At 40.0% G+C, this 19,128-nt stretch overlaps 1 pseudogene; it reads right to left on the bottom strand.

The window, feature by feature from the left end:
- Positions 1–18,452: 18,452 nt before the first annotated feature.
- LOC104968097 (cystine/glutamate transporter pseudogene) lies at positions 18,453–18,876 on the bottom strand (annotated as a pseudogene).
- Between the last annotated feature and the right edge of the window lie 252 nt (positions 18,877–19,128).

Here is a 19,128-nt window from a genome sequence, read left to right as displayed (position 1 = left end):
AAACAACTCCTCAACTTAGGGTGAACTTTTTGACGTAAATGCGTTTCATATTAGCTTGGTCTTCTGTTACTAAAACACACTCAATTCTTAAATGACATACCCTGCAAACCAGATCTCTGATGTTGACTGCACAGCAAACACAGTTACTGCTGACCACTGCTTAACACATCATAATGTACACAAACTTACACAATAAACCTTTACCCTGTGGTTCAGCTGACCAGAGATGACCAAAGATGCAAACATGCATTTACATCTGTTTCAATTAAGCCAAAACATCTGAAGTGCTGGCGCATTAGCTTCAAACAGGCTAAACCTTGTAACTGCAACCATTTTCTTTTTTTATTTGATGGCCAAGATGCAAAACAGGTGGGTTTTCAGTTTATGACACAATATGCATAGGCTCTCAGCTGTCCTGATATTAATTGTGTCTCCGCACGAAACCCAAGAGGCCCTTTATCCACCTCTGCACCAAACTTGACTCAAACATGACTCATACACTCCATGTAGTAACATCCTACACAAAGCCCACTGGTGGTCAGAGGTGATATTGCAGTATAGTCTGTTCTCCTTTGAGTGTTTTTGCAATACACCTTCTGGTCAGCAGTGGCAGCACTGAGCATAAAGCTGCTTCCTCTCTCTAGTCGTGAGTGAACTTTGCAGCTTCTTTTTTGATGCATATATTTACCGTGGTTATTTATCTGATTGAACACATCCAAAATAAGTTTGCTTGTCATGCTGAATCAGTTTGTGCAAACACTTTTATACATGCGTGGCTGTAGTACAGTCATTTGGGTGACACTTGGCTAAGATGACTTTTCAGGCTTACAATTTGACATGCTTCAACATTGATGTTATGACAGAGATATGATAAAGAGGTATTAGATAGATTGAGACTATATCAGAGCCATTTTGTCCCAAGCAGAATGTTTTCTCTCCCAAGAGTTTTCTTTTTAGCATTATTTTTGTAAATATATTCTTTAAAATCTTCAGTTTCCCTCTGATATCCACCCAGGCCATAATATGTCCTGGATCAAGCTTACCGCTGTCCTTACACAAACATATCTGAGAGAGTCTGTAGGCTGTTACCATTCCTCTAAACTATCTCTTATCAGATACTGGACCCCCCAAAAAAGAGCCCGGCCCCCTTGTTTACGCCCAGCTCTGCACATTAACCCTCCCCCACCCTCCAACTTCTGCCACAACTGTTTCTTTCAAGCTCCTCAACCCCCGCACTCAGGTCAAGTCTAGCCAGTGTTATTCATAAGATAAGATGGGAATTTATTGTCATCTATAAAAAGGGGAATGTGCAGATATGAAAACAGGTACAGAAAAATAGTGAGCAAACATATGGTGCAATATAAATATAAATGCTGTAATATAAATATAGGCAGTGTGGGTAAATGTAAACAACTGTTACATGCTTATAGTAAAATAAAATACGCTTGTATACTCTGAGGATAAAAAAAATCACGCATTTTCCTTGATGACTGTTCCACTAATCCACCTATTTTCTTAGAACCACCCAAAAAATGTAAAAGAAAATTGCGAACAATGACAATTTTAAGTGACAAATAATCAATAATAAGCTTTGAAGGTTCCAGAAATGACCAGCTGGTAGGGGGATTATGGAGTCCTGGTTAAGACTGCACCCCCTGCTAAGACAATGTGTCGAGAGATAGTGTCAACTGGGAGTCAACTTAAAAATATCTGAACCACGCCTCTGTAGATATAGCAGGGAATGTGGAACTAGTTTTTAAATCTCCTATTTGCGTTCCGATCTCATGCCAGCTGTAATCCAGGCTGCTTTGCCAAACTTGTTTTGGTTGAGTTAGAGCTGAATCCAGGAGACAAAACAGGGCTTTGTTTAGTCACAATTCTCAACACTGCCAGTCACTGCAGATCTTACGATTCTATGCAAAGATCCAGGAACCCCTTCCCCCTTAAACTTCACCAACGACCTCACTGCCCTTGTTTTCCGCCCCACCTCCAGCCCTATAATTGCCTTTCAAACCCACGCACACACATGCATGCACACACACACAAATCCAGACAGCTGTGTTTAGACTCAGTGGGTCTGTGGGAACTTCCTGCTAACCTCAGCACAGACAGGCTAACACCAAGCAGGCCACAGACCCCTCCCTGGACCCATAGCTGATCATATGGATCTGTTCACACAATAACAAACTAAATGCACACGCATAATCAAACTTCACAGAAAGAATCAGACAGAGTATGCATGGCAGTATATTTGAAGTATTGCCCTATACGCTCAGCTTTCTGTTGTTGTTATGTTATGTTATGTTTGTACATGTGTTTTCTTTTTCTCCGCCTATACTTTTTTCTAGGAAACTTAATCAAGTTTTTACAAGAAAAAAGGCTAAGCACTGAAACAGCACTAACCTTTTCACCCTCGTAATGGCCCACATGGTTCATACACAAATACACACACACAGTCCCTCTGGTTCAACAGAGCTCTCATTCATGGTCGCCATTCTGAATACTTCCAGCTCAGGGTCAGGAAGTCGAGGTTGATCTGATCCCTGCTGGTGAAAGATAGACACCTCCAGTTTTTTACACACTTGCACCCAATCCCCTCCTTCAAAGTGGTGTTTCTTCAGGTGCAAACTGTGCTCTGCAAAGTGTTGTTGTACTTTTTCACAGGATCATTTATGACATTGTAACAGGGAGGATTCCTATAATGTCAAACATGGGAATATAATTGTCTACAGATGTATATTTGTTGTTTTTTATTTAAAAGTGGCACATTTGTAAATCAGTGCTAGTAGTAAGGATAGCTTTCACATAGCTTTCAACATAGCGACAGCTTAGAGCTTTATAAACAGGTCCTCCTCTGTTTTAGATATACAGTATAGTCCTGCTTTTTGCAAAACTAACGGATGTATGGAAACCTTTTATTTCGAGTCACTCTTTTTTTCTTGTTGTACTATTTGCTTTTTAGTGGCAGGACATTCATTCTGTTTACATTTGGACTAAAGTGCTTTTATACCTAAAGTATCTAAGCCGTGCATTCAGACATTAGAGCGTATAAAAGCTGTCTGGAAGAATAGGGTTAATGTAGCTGCCGAACTTTCACTCCCATGACCACACAGTCTGCTTCATTCATTATGCAACTGAGTGTCTACAGTCCAGACAGCCCCACTATCACCCTGCAGGCTGGGATTAGTTCCCAGAGTAATGCACAGTGCTTTTGGGCAGCAGAGCACTCGCCCCCCCATGGCTATCTTGTTTGTATTTCCAGCATTAAGTGTGTACTTGTTCTAAAAGCGATAAAGGAAAACAGGTAATACATTAACCAGAAGTGGGAGGAGTACTCAGATCTTGTACTTAAGTATCAGAGTGTAGGAATACTATGTTAAAAGTTAAAGTCCTGCATTCAAAATGAACTAAGTAAACGTATTGGCATCAAAAAATACTTAAAGCACCAAAAGTATTGTGCAGATTGGTCCATTTCTGAATAATATATATGATATGTTTTATAATGATTGATCATTAAAGCGTTATCAAAGCTGGAAAAGGTGCAGCTAGTTTGAATGACTTTGTATACTGCAGGGTAGCTTGTGAATTTACTCCAGGTGGAACTAAAGTCTGATTTAAGAGTTGATTATATTTCACATCATTCATCCAAATCTGTATTAAGGATTAGGGTTAGGTACTAAATAAATGTTGTGGAGTAATAGTACACGATTTACCTCTGAATTGTAGTGGGGTAGAAGTACAAAGTAGCATGTATTGGAAATACTCAAGTAAAGCACAAGTGCCTCTAAATTGTACTTAAGTACTTGAGTAAATCTACTTAGTTACTTTACACCACTGACATAAGCTTCATAAATAGAGCTAGGTTCCTTTTTCCTGTCAACAAGAGTTGCTGTGTGTGTGTGTGTGGGTGTCACTGTTCTAGTCAAATCAATGACTTGGACAAGACTTACTACACTGTTGTAAAAGTGTATGTGGCATAGCAAGTATTGATATTATGACATGCTAAGGCACACAGCCGTAACTATGCCAGCTGGTATCGAGGGATCCGTGAGAGCAGAAAATCACACTATATTTTTCTGGCAAGTCAGTGCAGTCTTTTCCCATAAACACAGCCTTCTCATACAATTCATTGCTTCAATTTGCATGTAGCATGCCCCTCGCTTCACAACACATCCTTAAGAACAGCAAACCATAACAACTGATGCAGAATTACAAACAGCACTGAGCTGCATGGAGGTTATTCCAATGAGCTCATGTCATCATACGTGCCCTCGGTGCGTTTGGAGCCAAGAAATGCATTTCCCTTGCACAGTAGTAGGGCAGACCTGCGCCCTTTTATGGGCTGTGGAGGCAAAGTTAAATCAGGAAGTTTTTTAATCACTTTCTGGCATTGTTCCTTTGTGTGGAAGGAGAAAAAATATCGTCCTATAACTCAAAAATCAAGTCAAGAATTTTTTTTTTTCTTAAACGTTTATATTTATAGCTTGAATCAATGCCACTACCCCAGCATTTAAAGCTTGAGCAACTTTCCAATATGTGTCCCTAGATGGTTATGAGTGTGTTAAAAACCCAACCACAAAATTATAATAGCTTAAATAAAACAAATTCAATTTTTAATTATATATGTCTTAAGACAATTTGGGTTATCTACTGATAATTGTAACTGCCTTCAACTGCAATGTTCTTTGGGAGGGACTCTTCCTTGTTAAACTTTTGTTTACTATTCTGAACTCAAGGAAAAATATGTTTACTTTTCATTATTTACATTTTCTATGTACTCGAGAATAGCATAATTATCTCCCTGCCTCATAAAGTGTGTAGTTATTGGCATAGACAATAAGAGCGAGGAGTCCTTAAGATGAAAACACCCTACTCTGAAAAAAACTTAACTGTGGTTATCAGGTTCATTTATTATTGCTTTCAACTAACCTAATACAGCTATGTGAAATCTGATATTGTATCTGTAAGCGTTTAGAGCTCTATTTTGTTTGACTTTGAACCAGTTTCTTCACCAGCAGCGTTGCATGCAACCTCAGAACTATAACCAAGTGGACCGTGAAAAAGATGTGAGCAGGGGGGCCCCCAGACGAGGGTGGGGTCCTATACCCCCGGGTCTGCCCTGCTTTGTGGTTCCTCTGGAGGCGATGTGTCAGATCATGTCCATATGTGGAGAGAGAAGTATTATGCATATATTCTCCATGTTCCTCTCCTACAAAGTATTTATTTGGCTTCTTGATTTCTACTCTGTAGATTTCCATCACAACCATACAAATCACGTTATCTGTGATCTCGTCAAGTTGTGAAATCTCTCTGTACTGCAATTGTTTTGACATGCTTTCCTCCTGGAACAAAGCAGACTAAATTGACTACACCTTGTGACTATGTTTATCAGTTCTGTATATGAGGTCAACAAGAAACTATTCAAAGTGAATCACTACAGAAACAATGTACATCTAACATTATAAAGGGTTCACAACTCGCATGGTATAAGAACCAAAGAATCTGAGCCTGGACAGGCAACATGATTCCTGCTCAAGAATGTCCTCTTATTGTACCACTGCCTGTCTTTAAGGGTGACACAGAGGCTCGTATTGTCTTTTTATCCTTTACTGTATTTCATATGGGCGGAGGTACAATGATCAGATTATTATACGAGATGCTAAAAGTAACAGCGTGTGGATATTTGAGAGCTTTGATTCTCTTTCAGCCCTCTAAATGTTCCCATGCGTCAATGAAATAAATAGGGTGTGCTGTATAACTATGTTGATGGTCTGCTGTTTGTATACATATATATAACATGGTGTTAATTCTATGGTGGTGGAGACATTTTTCCAACAGGCACATTAAATGGTTTCCATACTAGATGTGTTTTGATGGAACAGACTACATAGTTGAGAGCAGACTGCTAATGGCGGCCATGTTGCTTTACCATTTGTGCGTGCATACTTTAAGATCCTGCCAAGCCAACTGTATACGCTGAAGGTGACGGTATTTCACAGTTTCCCCCCGCTGTACAAACGCTGGACTGTCCGCTGTGTGTTTTCACTTCCATAAAAAGGATGCAGGTGTGTGGCTGTAAGTTGAACCTACACCTCATAGGCCCCAACACAAACCCACATAAACACACACATATCCTATGGGAGGTGTGTTGCCACTCTATCCCAGGTGGATCTTGGTAAAAATAACTCAGGGTTGTGCTCAATCCCGAGAGTCTTTGAGTGTTAACACAGCTTCACACCCCTGAGGTCCATAGTTGTTTTTATCAAATGGGTGAGTAGTACTCTTCAAGTGTGCATGTATGCAAAAATAAACCCATCAGAATCAGAATTGCTTTATTAGTCCCACAGCAGGGGTAAAAAAAGCCATGCAATAACAAAGAATAAGCTAACGTATGTAATATAGAGAAGAGAAACACACATTAGTAATAATAGAATACAAATAGACAAAAAAGTACAAATCCATGGATACAAATGTGTACCTATGTCAGATATACTTGACATATTAGGTGTTGATACATTATAAGAAATATTGGGACATTTATAACAATGTGGCTTTTACATATAAAGGTGAATATTGCACAGTATTGCAAGAAAAGTGTCAAATCTTTGCACAATATTGCAAAAAAAAAGTGTTGAATTATTGCACAGTATTACAAGAAACGTGCATGCTTTGTTTTGGAATTTTCCCACCAGATAACTCACGGTATTGATAGTCAAAGAAGTTGCACAGTATGCAACCTTGTATGAAAACAAGGCAAGCTTCAGAATCAACCTTCATTATATCTGTTTGTGCGTGGGAAGCTTAAATAAAAAAACTGGATCTTTTAGAAAAAACATTATTAGACGTTGCAGCTGTCTTGACTCGTATTAATTCGTCAGAGGTTTTTTTTAACACCAAGGTCACTGAACTTTAAGTGGGTGTTGCAATGTCTATCCTCAGGTAACCAATGAGAATCCTGAATTACCTGGTGTTAGGAGAGCAGGGGTGGGGGGGTAGGGCTTGTCCTACCAAAACAACATCTTGTTATTGTGACAGAATGTGTGCCAGGGGGTGTGTTAGAGGATGGTAGTTAACAGGATTGATAAGGTGATCGAGGAAAACACACTCTCAAGGTTATTGGAGAGAAGACGGGGTGTGTCGTGACAAACAGGTTCCAAATGAAGTGTACACATGCAATTCTGTGGGTGTGTGTGTGTTTTTAACTTATATGTGTATTGTCTGTGTTTGGGTTTCATTGTCTGCATGATTGCCTGTGTATATCCACCACCGCAGAGCCATGTGTGTTTCATTTCAGAACCGACACAATCCATCTCAGATACTTTTTCATAACATCTCTGATCTCTGCCCCTCGCGGCAAATGGCCTCCCATGTTACACGAGCCGCGAGGAAACACAACACCATTTGGCCCAAAGCTGTCCAAATATGGCCCGCAGCCCACTTGGTCATGCCTGTCCAATGACTTGAAGGCTAGCACAAGTAATTGTTCATCATGTTCCTAATTCAATCAAATGCAATTTCGTTACAAGAGCACAACAGAGACAGATGACGACTGTCCTCGTTTCCTTTGCTCTGTCTTTTCAAACCATTCAAGTGTTTTTTCAATGGTGAATGTAATAACTAACAGAACAACGTGTGCAAAAATGCTAATATCGGCCACGGACAGAACACCCTCTGTCTCTATTGGTTAGGCACGGGGAATGTTTTGTGAGCCATAGAATCAACTCTACTTGCCTTTATTATGTGACCTCAATATCGTTTTCTCAGCCATTGTTCGAAAACCCCCTCTCCCACTCTCTCCCTCCCGCAGTAATCTGCGTCAGTTTGGTGATAATTATAGCATACTGGAAGTGATGTGGCTGGCTGTAAGCACTGCCTCTCGGGGGAAAAACAGCAGGAAATACTTCAATTTTTCCTTTCTCCTTTGGGAGACAAGGACTGTGTGGGTGACTTTGGGGGTGCGAACAATACACTAGCTAATCTCCTGGCCTCTAATTTTCTTGGTTTAACTTCCTGCCAAACAAATGGGCTGCCAGGGTGGATGTTCACTGCTGTCATAATTGTATCCCCTTTCTTCTTTTTCACTCAAACAGTCAGGCATTCACATGCTCTCTCTCACACACACATAAAATAACTAACTGCCCACTTAACTACTGTGAGGGGAACAGCCCTAATGTTTTCCAGTATGAGTGTGTGTGCCCGCCCTCTTCTTACTGTCTGCAGCACATGTATGCATGTGTGTCGATGCTCTCTAATGTTCTCAATAGTCTGATCCTGTTACGCTAATGGTTGAAGCCTTGCCATCCTTTAATGGTGTACTCTGTTCACCAGGGACAGATGGATGACACGGGAAAGAATGAGACGCACACACAAACACACACTGAGCACTATCATGTCGCATGTGAGCACACACATGTATTGTATGAAGAAACAAAGCAACACATCTCCATTACTGGGGACTGTTACTTAGAAGTGCATTTAATCATGTCTTTCACTTTACCAGATGTGGCAGTTTAGAGTCTCATAGATCTTCTTCCTCTTCATATCTTCCTGCCCTCCTCTAACCAGAGCGTGTTATGATTTGATAAGACAAGGGCATGTTATTTCTCAATATGGTTACCTCCAGTATTCCACTACCTTCCTGATTTAAAAATATAAGAAATGTATTATTTTGATGGTGATTTTTAACCATATATGATAATGTATTTTTACTATTAGAATAATCAGCAAGGTTAATATTATCTTAAATATAACATGTAGTAAAATCAAAAGTCAATGTTGTAACATTACTTTCACTGCTGGCTGTTTTGGCAGCACTGGTTGGCTGTTCAGGGCTGGTGACATCAGAGGGTGAAGTCAAAAAAACTATTTTTCTTTGGTATAATTACATTTTTGGTTTGATTGGATTCCTTTCTTTAATAATGACAGAAAAGTATAAAAATAGCTTTTGGATTTTAAATGTCCTATTCCATTTCCGCCTATTCAAGTGTGTTTATTTGTATACATTACACAAATGGTAAAAGGTTTTGGTATTATAGATCTTTTTTTAATAGATCTTAGAAATTGCTGACATTCTGATCAATATTTCCAGGGATACAGTACATGCAATAAGTCCAACATGGATCCATTCAGAAGGTCCTACATTTTCACTAAGGCCGGTAATTGGAAAGTTCTAAAGATCTAGAAAGTGCAGTAAGAAAAATGTAACCAACCATCCGTTTCATAAACTAGACAAATTAAAATGATTAAAAAACATGGTTATGCTTTGTTTAACCTCGGGTAGGGGTATCTCAAAAACAAAAGCCTTTTTGGGGGGTTTGTTCATCTACTAATGCAAGAGAAGATGCAGATACTAGGATCTTCAGGGATGTACTTCTTATATAAGAATGTTTTTCTAATGTTTTGCAAAGTAGACTTTTTGGTTGCCTTTTGCACACTTCCCCTCTATTCCTATTTTTAACTGTGCAGCTCCCCTTGCCTAAGAGGAAGAGAAGTACATTGTTTATGTGAATTTGCTCACAAGCAGTTGATCTCTGTTATGAGGGAGCAGCTGTGGCTTGGAGGTTAAAGAATGGGGGGGGGGGGGGATTATCGTTAAACAAATACTGGCTAACATCCAAAGTCAGGCTGGGGAAATGTGGGGAAGAAAGTGTAATGCTGTCCTGTCCTTCAGTAAATAATCTTAAAATCCACTTAATTAATATAATCCTCTGTTGCTTCACTGCAAACACAGTATACTATTATTTCAGTCATTATATCAGTGGGTGGTATTAGTGTAAAGCATGAGACACAATCAATGTGAAACACCATAATCACATCACAAACATCCATAAGCTCTTCTATTTTGCAGTATTCCAGAACAATTTGTGGTCCAGTGTCTTGGTTTTGACCACTTAAGCAGAAATGTTGGGCTGTGCAGAAAGAATCATCCGTCTTTTTTCTTGCTGACGGTGACGCAGAGCTTATAAACAATGCTTTGCTGCCAACCCTGCCCAATTTAACAGTTTGACAGCAAGTTCTAACCTATGACCTGTGCTGTAGACAGAAGGTGCTACTCCTTTGGGTTTGGCAAATGTTGACGTTGTTAACCATTTTAATGGAGACGCTGCAGTGAGGGGAAGTCTCCTCTAAGGTCATAAAAAACGTTTAAACTGAAGGGCGACCTACAGCACTTGAGCTGATAAACGTTAGTCTTGTTTCGTGTTTTGTGAACTTCACACAGGCACATTTGGAATCTGCACATACAGTTGGATGTACATACAACGTGTCCATAGGATAAGCTACATATCTCGCTTGTGTCTTTGTCTCCTAAAGAGTGGAGTTTATCAGGTGTTAGCGAGCCAGAACGGCATGGTTACAGGCCGTATAAAAAGCCCAGGCTCAGCGTCCTCAGCAGGAGATCATTGTTACTACCCTCAGATCCTTGCTCACAACATTACAGCAGACTTCACAGGAACAACTCAGGAACAGAAGACAGCAGAACAGGACAGAATATGATGCACAGGGAAAAAAACATCAGAAGAAACTGACATGGACTAGAAATTACAGCTAAATGTAGAAATTAGTGTAGGAAGTCGATAGCACTTCAATGCTACATTAGCCGCTACTAGCATAACATACCCACATGTAGGTGTTTTGATCTGGTTACTATTAACTTGGGAACTTCTTGCAAGTGGTTTAGTTGAGGCATGACCTCGTAGAGTTAAAAACACTACCTGAATCTCAGAACAAATATGTCAGTAGCTGAATTGCATTGTGGGTATTGTCTAAACCAGGACTCAGATATACATTGATTTAACAGAATGGGTTTTGGTTGAGCTGCATTTAGTTTTATACATCAGTAGAGTGTATTTATAATACAGTTCGCAAGTATCGTCTTTCCTACAAAAGGCTCTTGCAAATTAGTACTATATAAATGTCAATTCTAGGAGACAGCCTTGCATTGCGAAACAGATGAATATATTATTTTAATAATAAAGCTCTGGAAAGCTATCTCAGGAGCATGCCAACACAAGTGTCCGTCGAAAGATTAGAAGCACTTTAACAAGGTTACACATGCGTGGACAAATGGTAGATGAGCAGCTGTGGCTCTTTGGTAACCTTAACCTTTGACCCGCCTGAGTGTGGTTTCTATTTCTGTCCTCCTGATGGTCTATAGTTGCTGACCACAAAAGGTCTTGTTTGTTTATCAGCACTTTCCGACCCATGTTTCCATTTCCAAAGAGATAAGCCTGCATTATCAGGCTACTTTGACTCATGCAGAAGTCTTAAAAACAGATCCTCTCTCTGTCAGTCACTCAACACACACACTATGTGAGCCCCCGCTGCTATCACAGCTGTGGCGAGTGTGCGTCTGTTTCAGATTTGGAAAGGCTTCCTGCTAATCCAGTTGCTTTGCTGATCCTCTTTCTATATCCTTTCCAAAACACCTCTCCCATCAATTAATTCATAATCAACCCATCATGATTCACTTGTATGTCCTTATGAGAAGCAGCATTGTTACATTTGGTGAAATCTACCATGTTGTTATTAAGTTGTTATCAACCACTCCTCTTTATAGCTTGTATAACAGGTGGGGTTGGTTTCTTAGTGATTATGCTGGTAGAACCAACAATGTAGTTAATTTGCTCAGGGAGAATGGCCTGGCTTACTGGAAAGTGGATTATTTGTATTGTGTGAGGTGTGGAAAACTCCAGCTGGTTTATTCTCCATATTTGATCAGAGTCTAGACACGAGAAGTCAACCTTCATCGAGATGTAATGCTAAAGACAATACAAAATATGCAATACACTAAGCTGTTAATGCTTTGCAAGTAAAACCTCATTATGTACGGTGTAAGCTTACTGAAACATATTTTTTCTTTAAAGGAAGTAATAAGGACCTTTCTCCAATCTTTTGTGGAGGAAAAGCACTTTCAGCTTGAAATAGTAGCTTTTGGTTGTTGTTTCTAAAAGGATTTGTATCTTCTTCCTCATCAGTCTCATCCAGCTCCCATTCCCACACACTGTCTGTAATGAAACTGCTCTCATACCCTTTCATTCATCAACTCCAGAGGCATTAAGAGTAATGGTAATGAGGTTATGGGATGAAGTCTGCTTCTCCTTCCGTCCCCTTTCCCAACACTCCCCCGTTATCCATCTCCCTCCTCCCTGCTTCCTATTACACACCCGTCCCTGCCTCTGAAATGGAGTGAATCTCAGCGGTTTAATTACTTTTTCCTTCTTCCTTCACTCTTTGCAGACTTTAACAGATAATGCCTATTTTATTAAGGTTTGTTCATTTGTTCTGATTCAACACACAACATTACTATCTCTTGTGGGGGGAACCATGAACATAAACTGGGGCCTACAGGTTCAAAAACGACTTTAAAACAGGTTCTCATATTAGAATAATTACAGAATATGTCATAAAAATTGTTTTGATTTTCCCATTAGTGCCCCTTCACCTCTTAGGAAATATTGGTTCTGTCCTATACTCCAAAGGCAATTCAATTTAAATGGATTTTCTGAAAGTTCAAACTAAAATGCCTTACAATTTATCATTTCGCAAAGCTATGTATCTCTACTGTTGTTACACACACCTTTCTAATCTGCACATTTAGGCCCATGCAGTTTGCAACGGTGCCAAATGCATCGCTCAAAATGTATGGTATCTTTTTTAAACAGTTGTCCCTTACTTTAGAAAGAGGCATTATGAGAAGTAGTTTCAGACTTTTATTTCTTTCACACATACCCTTTTGATGTTTACCATAGAAAGACATACTCTCACAAGTAACTCTAGTTTAACCTGGAACTAGGGTCAGATCTCTACCAAGGCCGTTAGTGTAAGAAAAAAATAATGTGTGTATCTTTGGCATCCAGTAAACAACTGTGAGAGTGACATTTTGGAAGAAGCAGTGTGGCGTTTGTTTTTATGAAACAACATTAAGTGCGGCCAGGAAGTTTTCCTTGGCTTTGATCAACGAGAGAACAACCACTACTGGCTGCAAAATGACTATTTTCCAATTGCATCCAACATTGATGGAAGATTAAAGGAAAAGGTGACCTTATTAGATACTAAACTTCAATTGACCAAATCTTTATGAGAAATTCACTGGAAACAGTCCTTGTACAATAGATACAAAACAATAAAAATATTTGGTATATTTTGTATGCAGCACATTTCTCAAAATATATTTCCCCTCCCCCTTGAGAAGCCTTCTGTGTTTCTCTCTGTTTTGTCGTGAATATTGTCTTTAGGGGCACATGCAAATATAATCCATGAGAGGGAAAGACACAACACATCAAATCATAGACAATGCATTTGCCTGACATACTGTTCTCATTGGATCACATTGCCATCCCTTTCATAACCAAAGATGTTAAGCTCTGAGGCGTTCTGTATTGTAATGTATGTAAAACCTTCCTGGTTCCTACAGAACACGTCCTTGCATCAAGGTGAAGATGTGTGAATTGCGTTACGGTGTGTCTGTATGAAATCAGGTTATTATTGAGATTGGAGGGGGGTGCGATCATGGAGCTGATTGCCAAGTGCAAGTGAAGAGCAGCGGAGATTGATCACAAATGTAATTTTCGACATATGTAGTGTGAGAGAGCTGATCTGAATATCTCAATCAGGTTATGTTGACCCGCTGGCTCATTTTCCCCATTTGCAAGTCTGATTTCTAGCATGTGAGCATGTGCAATCAGGCTTTATGGGTAAATGCAGTTATTTCTCGGTGCGTCTGTTCAATTTCCTGTTTCAACATGTCATTGTTATTAGCATGGAGCAAGGTGTTATAAAGCTTGAGTGCCATCTGTTTCCTTATTCCACGCTACCTCATAACACACAATTAGAACGTTAATACGCATTTGTCTCAAAGCTCACTAATAAATCATTCAATACATCCTGGAAACAATGAGTGTAGAGGTAGTTTACTGGTATCCTTTTTCGTCATTTGAAATCAAATGTACTTAAAGAAACCATCTGAGAACGTTTCATGGGGTAATAACTGGTGTAAAAGCTCACAACTCACAGATATAAGCAACATGGAAGGATGTTTAATAAGTACATCCTTCTTCATTTTAAGGGTTATTCTGTAAGGTATAAAGAATAGAAAGCACTATTTTATGGTCCCCTTAAGACAGAAAACCCCTCGTTTAAGATCCTTTGTCTTCCTCTTCTTATAACCCTCTTTTCTCTTGTACCTCGCTCCATACATTTCCTCTTTTCTCTCCAAGGCACCATCTAATTAGTGGTCGGATTGATAGTTTGGTTAACAGGCGTAGCATATTCCCATGTAAGGGACCTATCTTCCAAAAGACTGCCCCTGTGCATGTGACTGACTGCAAGGTTAATTTAGAGGACCCCTGTGTTGTAAGAGGCCCCCGACGAGGCACTTTCAGAGCCTATCTGAAGTATGACAGGATGGTTCCTTACTTATCAAAGAATGCACCTTTCTCTCCCGTAAGCATGAAATAACTCACTTGGCCTGGTTGTTTTCATCTCTGAAGCAGTCCTAGTTTCTGTGAGGTAGCCGAAAGAGAGCTAGTTTCCTCTTTCAGGGAAGTGTGGGGATTTTTGTTTCAATAATCCCGCTATGGTTTGTGGTGTAAAAACAATATAGAATAAATAGGGGAGTTTGAGAGCTTGTGGATGAGAGAAAAAACGAAACAGAAATGCATTTGTAGAAGGTATTTTCCCACTCAATGAAACATACTTTTTAATCCACATGATTGCCTTCTACTGAAAGTCTTTCTCTCTGACAGTAAACTAATGGGAAAATGTTTTTGGCAGTCAGACAGTAACACAGAGCATTCTGCACATCTCTCTTTGCCGAGCAAAGGTCAGTCAGTATTCAACAGATGTTTAAAGGCCAAATCACACGTCGCTGTGAGCGGGGTGAAAGAGCTCCTGTGTTCCTGCTCAACGTCTGTCCTCTCTCTCATTGATCAGCTGAATTTGGATAAACTCACATTTTCAGTCACTAGACAAACATACAGATTCAAAAATGGCATTGAAAGCCAGCTTGTCTTTTTCACCCATTCTTTTGATACATTTCTCACGTTGTGGTCAATGAACACTGCTGAGAGTTCAAATTCATGTGAAAAACGTGATGAAAATGTGCTTCTGTAAACACGGTGAGTTGTTGATGGCTCTTAAAGACTAAAAGGTCAGGGAGTCACAGTAGTAGGTATAGCGGGAGAACCCGTTTTGGACAATACGGTCTCCAGGCTCATCACCAGATGCTCCTCGGCCACAATACACTTAGTGTCTTACATTTTAAGCTTCATAAACAATGATTTACCCACATGGGAAAAAGCCGTGAGCAGCTATGTTTGGCACGAGTGAAATCTGGCACAACAGAAAAACATGATGCGAAACTTGGAAGTACTTAATTTGTTCATGAAAGGCCTGAGTTGAAAATCTTCCAGTAAAAGGCATGACTCACATTTGTTTACACCGCATTTGTATTGAGGACTGAAGCCTTGAGGAGGTCACGCACTAATCTGACCCAATCATGGTTAACACTAGAGCTTCTCTACTCTCATAAACCTTCTTGTGGTTGTATTTCAAAATAGCTTGTACTTTTTTGGCGCCAAACAATTATTGCATGCTCCAGGCTGTTTTATCTGTTGTTATGTTGAAACCAGCTCACCAAACACACCTCTAAATAAGCGCTTTCACACCGGAGTACTTTTCCCAATTAGGCCGATAGTTCTTGGTATTTTGGTTTCACACCAAAAAGATCTGGAACTAGAACCTAGTTCACGCTAACCTTTTCACCCCCAGATAGTCCCTGCTAGAGAGTACTTTCCTGGGGAGGAAATGGTTCGTGGGTGTGTCGGTCACACTAACAATTTCTGATTGGCTGGGCGAATTGCAAACCACGCCCCGTAACACTCCGAAAGGTTTTGTGAAGCTGCCATTTTATTTGCTCGCATTAGCATTATTAGCATTAGCCTATCGCACCAACGGAGATAGACTAACTTATGCCACACAAAATAAAACATGGGAGTGGTGGAGTGATGTGGAGTTGTCGGTGCTTGTGGCGATTTACTCGGAGGACGCTACCCAGCAGCTTCTACTGAAGCCAGTCCCAAACTCCGGGGGACTCCGGGACTTCGGGTGGCAGTATATGGCGTGAGGTTGTTTGCGGCCTGCCAGTAAACCCAAAGCAGAAGAAGAAGAAGTGACGTCAGCGGCTTAATTAGCCTAATCCTCCCTCAGGGACTTATTCCGGTGTGAACACGATCTACTAGGACAGTTCCAGGGACTAAAGAGTTCGGGGGACTAAGTTCCGGGAACTAAGTACCGCAAAGTACTTGGTGTGAAAGCGGCTAAGTTGCTACATGTACTTTATGATCCACACCAGGGTCTCAGGGAGCAGGTTGGGTAGAGGAAGCCTGGAGAAAGAAACTCTCTGTGGTAGGATGAGGCAACAAAGCCTACGGTGAGGTTAGTGAAAGATTGTTGTCTTAGTTAAATGTAGTTTAATAGTGCCTCATGCCTGAAAACACTGCTGGCTTTTTCTGTGTTAAAACAGACCATGATGTTCCTCTAGCCTTAACCAAGTGCTGTGAGAGCCCAAAAATATGCAATAATGCTGAAATCAGCAGATAATATATAGTATAGATTGTTTAAATATATGTTGTCATTGAACATTTTACTTATAAGTTTAGTATCAACATTTTGTCAACAGTTCCTCACTATAGTTGCCAACATAGTGAACCCGGAAATGTTGAGTACACCAACGTTTTATGTTAGAAATGTATAGTAGTAGGGTCCACAGCACAACAGAAACTGTCTGATGCTAACCCGCATATGTTGGGCAATTAGCATAAATGGTCTTATTTAAAAATGAATGGCATTAAAGCCTATGTAAACAATAGTTTAAAAACGACAACATGTGTGTGCACCACATGTGTTTGTTAACTTTAACGTCAGTGCATGTTAGTTAACATAAATATATTTGTATGGTTAGCTAACTCGCGTTTTATTTCAATCTAATTCATCACCAGAAGACCATAATCTATATCATAATCTATATCCTCAATAATAATCAAATGTTCACAAGTCTCAATAGATCTTCAACTAAAGGCCAAATTAAATGTATGGAAATTGCTTTATGTTTGGCTATAATGCACAACAGTAACATGGACATCTGACTCTCCTCTCCTCATTGATAAATGGTCTTTAGAAAGGAACAGTTGTATTCCTCTTGAAAATATCACATATAGTCTTAGAAAAGGATATAACACCTTTCTGAAGATCTGGCAGCCTTATTTAGAGTTTATAGGTGCATCACTTACGCCACCATAGGTATATCATCTGATTAACCAACAGGCCTCTGGATATACAGTAGCACTGTGTATGTGTAGTATCTCGCTGTGTTTTGATCTACGCACAGACTTTTGTTTGTCTTTTGTTTTGTTATTTGGGGGGAGGGGGGTTGCTTTGCGTTTTATGCTACATGTTTTTTGTTATGTTTGATTGTTAGATAAACCTGAAAATTATAAATAAAATATTCAAAAATAAAATGCCTTACATATAAAGTTCATCAAATGCAGAGCCTGCTTATTAATGTGTGGTTCAGGAAACCATTGTTACACTGATGTTTTCAGCTATCGATGTTACTTAATGGTCATTTGTTTGATTTTCGAAGGCAATCATGCCATCTTGCTGTCTCTATCATTCTGCACAAACACACACACAGACACACACACAGACAGACAGACAGACAGACAGACAGACACACAATTATTTTGTTGGGTTGATAATAATTGGATCCCACAATTTTAAATAAAGTTGCAAGTCTACAATGTAGCCTAGGCGTTTTTTTCCCTCTCCCCACTTTGTTTTTCTTTGTTTGTCTCGTAAATGGTGGTTGTTCAGTGTTGAAACATACATTATTACCATTTGAAATAAAATATCTTTAATGTTCTATTACTATAAAGTGAGGTCCAGTTACCAGTAACTCTATAAAACAGTTCGGAGTTATAGTTACTTTTTACTTAAGTACATTTCGAAGCCCATACTTCTTTACTTTTGCTTGAATAAAACTATAGAGTAGCATGAAATAAAAAAATGTACCCCACAAATGTATTTAAATACAGAACTTGATTAAATGTACTTAATAACTTTCTACTACTGGTCCACATGTTACAATAAGGAAGCACCTGTCTGTTATTGGATTATTATTATTATGAGAACCAATAAAAAGCCCTGGATCCCTGATCACAATATGTGACAGTTGTTTGGTTTGATCTTGAGCCCAAGATTCACTTGGTTTTTCACAGTTAATACTAAACAAGCTTAGCCCGAGCGTTTGGTAAGTTATAGGACGTTCCTGGGAAGAAAGAACTTCTGGAGTGTCACATACTTGGACTTCTTTTTATAATTTTCTTTATTCATTCTCTACCAAGTGCTTGTAGCTGCTCTCAAATACATGTGTTCCCCCCCCCCTCCATCTGAAGCTACTCACCAAAGAGGGACAGCACCCCACAGCCGATCCACACCACCAGGGACATTCCTATACTGCCCGAGTGCTTCAGGATGCCCTTTGGAGAGATGAAGATCCCCGCTCCGATGATGATGCCGATGATGATGGAGATCCCCCGCAGAAGGGTCACTTTCTTCCCCAGTCCCACTTTCCCGCCGTCCTTGAAAAGCAGCTGCCCCCCAGGATCAGATTGAGTCCCATCTCCTGACAATTGTCCATCCTTTCCTGCAGCTGCATATCTGTTGCTCATTCTTTAAACAGAGCACACTCACTACCTCTCTTTTTAAGAATGTGCTCCCCCGGGACAGCCTCAGTAACTAAACTAAACTCTCTCTCTGTCCTTACCTCTCTCTCTCTCTCTCTCTCTCTCTCTCTCTCACAGACACTAATCCCTCTCTCTCTCTCTCTCGCCCTGGAGTCCTGCTCTTCACCGCTCTAAATAAAAACTTGTTTTTTCTTGTTCCTCTTATTAGTCACCTCCCCCACATGCGTGCCTCTGACAACACAACCCCCCCTTTCTGTTTTGTCTTTTGCCCTGGTTCAATTCAAAACCTGATGCTGATACCTTTACTCCAGTCCCATTCAACCTCAGACTCACAGACTGGGTGTTTTACATACTAACAGTAACTGCACCCCCTGCCCCCCCCCCC

This window comes from Notothenia coriiceps, unplaced genomic scaffold (assembly GCF_000735185.1).
Source record: "Notothenia coriiceps isolate Sejong01 unplaced genomic scaffold, NC01 NC01_scaffold00038212, whole genome shotgun sequence".
NCBI lineage: Eukaryota > Metazoa > Chordata > Actinopteri > Perciformes > Nototheniidae > Notothenia > Notothenia coriiceps.
Note: the sequence above shows the minus strand (reverse complement) of the source record. Positions and strands in the feature narration are given on the sequence as shown.